Source organism: Epinephelus fuscoguttatus, linkage group LG11, assembly GCF_011397635.1.
Source record: "Epinephelus fuscoguttatus linkage group LG11, E.fuscoguttatus.final_Chr_v1".
NCBI lineage: Eukaryota > Metazoa > Chordata > Actinopteri > Perciformes > Serranidae > Epinephelus > Epinephelus fuscoguttatus.
The window spans coordinates 636618-642617 of NC_064762.1; positions in this window are offsets into that span (position 1 = coordinate 636618).

The following is a 6000-nucleotide window of genomic DNA, read 5'->3' on the forward strand; positions in this document are numbered from 1 at the left end:
ACATAATGATATTCGTCTCCTCGATTGCCAGTCAAACAAAGAGTACATTTCCGGGGGACATTTTCACGATCATACCTGCGCTCAGAGATAGGTAACTTATGATTTCCACACCGAAACTTAGACAAACAAACTCTTTCGGCAGGTCTAACATAATCAGATAAGGTTCAAAAGTGAAATCAGTTTTAAACAGTTTATAACTATCACATAAAGGGTTGCTTTGTAATTTCTCATGCCAGCTCTGTAGTTCCATGTCAGATAATCTACGTTCAATCATTAATTTTAAATATTTAGGGTTCATCCGTCCAGCGTCATGCCATAAGTACGATAAACCACAATCATCAAGAATATTTTTAACTTTGGAAATCCATTTACACTGAAAAATATTGTCATTGTACAAAGTCTTGAAAACCTGCCTGCTCTTCTCCAAGAATTCTTTCAGACTCTATATAAGCAGTTAGTCTGTAATTTATTACCGCCGTAAAAAGCTTACCAATACAACTAAGTAAAGTAATAGTAGGTAAGATGACCTGAGAGTGCAGCAGGAGCCATGACCAGCGTGTTAGCATGTTAGCATGGTTTAGCTACGTGCTCATTTTGTGTCTCAGCGTTTGACTTGTTCTTCATTCAGGTGAAAATCAATATTTCGCCAAACTTCTCCTCATGAAGGTGCTGCACTGTTTGAACATGTTGCTACGTGGTTAACATGCACTGATGCACGGCTGCCCCCAGCTCTGGGGCCCTCGGGCTCCAGCTCTGGGGCCCTCGGCTGGGGATCAATGGACATATTGAAAGTAGACTGGTCGGTGTCCTTTATTGGACAGTGGACAGTGAAGAGACAGACAGGAAATGTGGGGACAGAGTGTGACATGTAAGACAGGAGCCTGACTGGAACCAAAGCAGTAAGAATGCAGCTGAGGGAAAGACAAAGAGTGCAGGGGGGATTTGAACCATCAACCTTCAGACAGTAAAGCTCTGTCTGTAGCAGCTGAGCTGTCAGGACTCACTGAGCTCAACTCTGTCTCTGTCTCACTTTGTCCTCAGTGTGTTCAAAGACCTGTTGAAGCTCCTCAATCAGCACTTGAAACATGTTAGAGGAGCCTGCCACCTCCCAAAGGAGCCTTGGAACCTCCTCAGTGACTCTGAAACCTCCTAAAGAACCTCCTCAACAGCCTTAAAGAACACCACAACACTTCACTCTCGTCTTCTTTCTCTCTCTGCTTCAAACACTTTATCAGCAGAGGAGATGGTCCAGTGGAGAAGGACATCGCCTGCCAACGCAGAGCAGCATGGTCAATGTGGGTTCAAACCCTGCCTGAGGTGCGCCACACAGGAGTGTGTGTGTGTGTGTGTGTGTGTGTGTGTGTGTGTGTGTGTGTGTGTGTGTGTGTGTGTGTGATTTGTCAGCTGGTGTGTTCATTTTGTGTCTATTTCAACTTGCGAATTTCTGAATTTCCACCGTGGACCACTGAGGAAGGAACAGAGAACACGTGAGTACATGTGAGCCCAGGGGGTCGAGCTGGCTCAGATAGCTGGCTGGACGGGCAGTGTTTTTAGTTGTTTGTGTTTTTTTTTTTTTAGTTAATTACAAAAAACACTTAAAATGTGGAAAATCACATTCCAGGTGAACTTTAATGTGAACCTTAAAGGAAGAAGGTTCTGCTTGTTCTCCTCCACAGTTTAACCCTCAATGACAGGTTAAAGTTTAAGATCTCAGACTCAGTTCTTTTATTTCCTGTCAGTCAACACGTCTCATTTCTCCATGATAATCAGATTTTGTTTCTGAGGCGTTGCTGGGAAAGTTTCCTTCTGTCTCACTTCTCTTTTAAAAATCAAAATCATCTGAAACTCGTCAGATCAGCTGTTCACACCAAATAAACAGAAGGAGTCGCAGGAGGTATCAGAGAGGACACTGCAAGAAATTAGTAGGTCAAAAAAGTGTCCTCTCTGTGTCCTCTCTGTGTCCTCACTGTGTCCTCTCTGTGTCCTCACTGTGTCCTCACTGTGTCCTCACTGTGTCCTCTCTGTGTCCTCAGTAGTTGGACTTGTCCCCTCTGAGATGAATGAAGAGAATAACCAAACTGAGCAGCCTCGTCATCAGATCACTGTCTGAAGGATGTAACATCATCAGAGACTCATTAAAGGCTCAGTTCACCCAGATGTCTTCAATGCACACTGCAGATGACTGGATTACTTTTACTTTAATTGTTTCTATATGTTCTGTCTCATCAGCTCATTAATCTGAGACAAACTCTGGCTCACATCGGCCTGAATGAGGTGATGAAGTTATGGAAGAAGGCGGAGACAGACTGCAGAAGACATGAATCAAAACTGAGCAAGAAATCAGAGAAAAGTTACAAAGAAATTTGTCTGAAAATCAGAACAAAAACAGCAAAGTAAAAAACAAATCTCTGTAACATCATTTGAATACATCATCACAATCATATGACATAAAGCTCACTACACTTTTTTATAGATATAATTTTTGACCTACTAATTTCTTGCAGTGGTGACACGGTGGTGTGGTGGTTAGCACTGTCGCCTCACAGCAAGAGGGTTGCTGGTTCGATCCCGGGCGTGGGAGCCCTTCTGTGCAGAGTTTGCGTGTTCTCCCCGTGTCAGTGTGGGTTTCCTCCAGGTGCTCCGACATGTTCTCCCCGTGTCAGTGTGGGTTTCCTCCAGGTGCTCCAGCTTCCTCCCACAGTCCAAAGACATGCAGGTTAATTGGTGACTCTAAATTGTCCGTAGGTGTGAATGTGAGTGTGAATGGTTGTCTGTCTCTATGTGTCAGCCCTGTGATAGTCTGGTGACCTGTCCAGGGTGAACCCTGCCTCTCACCCAGTGTCAGCTGGGATAGGCTCCAGCCCCCCCGCGACCCTCAAGAGGATGAAGCGGTTAGAAGATGAATGAATGAATGAATGAATGAATGAATGAATTTTTGTAGTGTGTGTGAGACATTTGTTGCCAGGTTGCTTGTTGCCTTTCCCCGTCATGTCTTTCAAAGAAATCAAACCAATCAGCTCAGAGTTGAAAGGGTTAAATATTTGTCAGAGGCATCATGATGCAGCGCCAGAAAAGTGATTTGGATCCAGTTTCAGAGAGTTCATTCGTATTTGTTTTAAATGTCTCCTTAATTACTGTCAACACACACACACACACACACACACACACACACATGCCCAGCTGCAGAATGACGTCTGTCTTCTTCTTCTTCATTCCTGTCGTTCCACACCTTCTCTCTGTTCAACCTGTTCCTCTGTTTCTGTTCTCACCTTCATCTCTTTGTTCTCCTCTTCACACCTGCAGAAACTCACTCACTGAGGGGAAACTCATCAAATCAAACTGATTTTAAATAAAACTTATGTTAAATCAAACTGATTTTTAAATCAAACTGATTCTAAATCAAACTGATTTTAACTCAAACTGATTTTAAATCAAACTGATTTTAATTTAAAACTAATGTTTGTTAGACCTGTAAAGCCAGTTGCACTTCAAGTGAATATTTCGTGGGCCAGCTGTGGGCCGGACCCGACACAGACGATACCCACAGTAAGGTGAACTCCTGAGGAGACGTTCAGGGGTCTGACAGACGCTGATTTCAGTGAGTCTGTGTCTGTTGGGAGTTACAGGCTCAGATTGTTAGTGACATCTGAGGCCTGAAAGTAACACAAGAAGAATTTCTACATGAGATTTGGATGAATTAGATCTCAGATCACCACTTTACATGAATCAGTTCATTTTTGTTTAAGCTGTGTGTAAATGTCCTTTTAATGTTGAATGTCCTCGTTTGTCTGTTTTAGATCAAACACTCAGAGCTGATCATGTGTGCTGTGCAATACGTAGCTGCTGTTTAAATTAAGCTTCTCATTGTTATTATTTTCCTTTAAATCAAATCAGTTTCACAAAACATCCTTATGTCTTCTCCTTAACTTTTCCCCTTATCTTGGTCTTATGTTTAAGGTATTATTTAAAGTTCATCAAAGTGTTGCTCAGAGGAGTCAGGAGAAACCATGAGGTCCCTCTGATGCTTCTGAACGGCACATTTTAAAGGGTTCAAATAAAGTTTAGTGGGTTTGAAGACAGACAGGTGAAACACAGAGGGGAGACAGACAGGTGAGACAGACAGGTGAGACAGACAGGGGAGCCAGACAGGGGAGACAGACAGGGGAGACAGACAGGTGAGACAGACAGGGGAGCCAGACAGGTGAGACAGACAGGGGAGCCAGACAGGTGTATAAAGTTGAAGGCTGAACAAGTGCTGCTAACAGGCAGAACAGGTGAGTCGAGTCACGTGACCACAGCTCAGGTGTGTCATCACCTGTCAGACAGGTAACAGAGGACCAGTCTGGGAGGAGGACGAGGCTGTAAATACGTGAGGACACGTCTCACAGCGTTTCACTCTGCGGCTCGTCCTCTCAGGTCCAGTGGTTCTCAACACTTCAACAGGACTGAACAACATTTGTGAAATGTTTAGGACCACTGGACCTGAGGCAAGGAACTGTCATCAGGCAGAGGACACAGACACCTGGGCTTACTGGACTCACCTGGACTCACCTGGGCTTACTGGACTCACCTGGACTCACCTGTACTTGTGTTTCCCTCAGGTGAGCTGTGATGATTCTGTGTCTGTGTTTTATTATCAAAGTTAGATTAATAATTTTAATGTGATGTGTTTTCTCTCTGCGCGCCGTCACGCTTCCTCTCCTCAGCTTCCTTTAACCCTTTAACACCTGGAGTGACATCACTTTTCTTCTGCTGCTCTCAGACACGTCTCACAAATATTTAACCCTTTGAACGCTGAGAGGAAACTGGTCTGATTTCCTTCTAAAACATTATAAAGGCGATGAGCAGCGTGGCAGGAAATGTCCCAATTCAGAGATTATTTAGAAAATAAATAAATTTTAAAGCAGAGTAAAGAAAAAATCTGAAGAGGAAACTATTTATGATCATTATTAAGTTTAAAATTATGTTACAGAATGTCTTTAATTTCATTTTTAAGCACTTTTTATGTCATTTTCTGTTTGTTGTAATTTTCTTGTTTTCAATTTTCTCTTTTCACAAATTTCTTGCAGTTTTTTTCTCGCGTCATTTCTTCTGTAGCTGCTCGTCACCTTCTGCTCATGAAACAGAAATCAGGCCGATGTGCTCTCAAACTTTATTTTGTCCAAAATCCAGAATTATTTTTAGCACTGAGACAGAAGTATTTAACACGAGAGGGTTTCTGTTGTTGTGTATAAAGATGGAGCTGACATGATTTGTGTCTCGGTCAGGTAAAGGAGGTTATAAAAGAGAGAAAATGGTGAAACTGCTTAAATGTGTTTTTGTGTTGCTGTATTATTTATAATATTTGTGTTAAATGTGTGTGAGTTTTGTAAATTAAACAACTTGATTATTGTCTTTATTTTTATATGGTTATTAATTTCCTGTCATGTGGTGTATTTTCATATGTTCTGTCGTTGTTGTTCAACATGTGAACATGTGTCTGCTGTGGAGGATTTTATATGTTCTGTTTTTAAATCACTGGCCCCATGTTAGAGTTTTTATATACTTTTTATGCGGGAAAAACATTAATCCCATCAGAGTATTGTGACGCATTTTAAAACACGTCTAAAGGGGGGATTTAAGTGTGTCTGTTAAAGTTCTCCAGTCATGAGTCAGCGAGGGGTTAATGAATCCTCCTCTGTGTTGGACCTTAAATCATTTCTGTGGTTCGGTGAGACCACTGTTGATAAAGAAAGATTGAATCCTTGTCTCTGATTGGCTGTGACTGATCATGTGATCACTTTACACCTGTTGAATGATCCTCTTTCACTTCTCTGATCAATATGTTTATTATTCATTCATCTTCTAACTGCTTCATCCTCTTGAGGGTCGCGGGGGGGTGGAGCCTATCCCAGCTGACACTGGGTGAGAGGCAGGGTTCACCCTGGACAGGTCACCAGACTATCACAGGGCTGACACATAGAGACAGACAACCATTCACACTCACATTCACACCTACGG